Source organism: Camelina sativa, chromosome 13 (assembly GCF_000633955.1).
Source record: "Camelina sativa cultivar DH55 chromosome 13, Cs, whole genome shotgun sequence".
In the NCBI taxonomy this organism is placed as follows: domain Eukaryota; kingdom Viridiplantae; phylum Streptophyta; class Magnoliopsida; order Brassicales; family Brassicaceae; genus Camelina; species Camelina sativa.
This window is the reverse complement of record NC_025697.1, coordinates 17,674,359-17,674,986: the sequence shown is the minus strand read 5'-3', so window position 1 is coordinate 17,674,986 and position 628 is coordinate 17,674,359.

Genomic DNA, 628 nt, shown 5'->3' with positions numbered 1-628 from the left:
CGATATTAGCTCTCGATAATACATATCGCAAATTTGCAGTCTGTTTGTAAGCAACTGACTGTCGACCTTCAAGATGGATAATCAATTTCTGTACCGAAGGCTTCCTTTGGTGTATGTGAAATGCAAAAATACGCCACATAGCTTCACAAGCAGAGAGATATCGACAATCTAGGTACTCTTGAATTTCATTCCTTTCCTTGACAACCCTTGTTGTATCTTGACTGTCGCTTGTGTTCGTAGTACCTTTCTCGATCAAAATAGTCGCTTTATCTACTCCTTTTGTTACATATTTGAAAAGGTACTTCACAGCATTTGTAGTGTTGCACCATTCCACATTAATGTGTGCTTGATACTTTTTCAAAATTGGTAGATTGTGTGGTATGACAAAGCGATTATCCAACCTTGTTCCTCCTTTGATGACACAGTTTTCTTCGTTTGGTCGTCGACGATATATAATATACCCGGATTGATCAATCGAGGTGTATTCATTGTAAGGCCGCGGGTACTTTTTTGTGCAGACTTGATTTGCCATGCAAGGAGACGATGGCCTATCTATTCCACAAGGTCCATGCATCATGTGCTTTTCCACCAGCTCAAACCCAAGTGGGTCTTCACTTTTGTTGGGTAG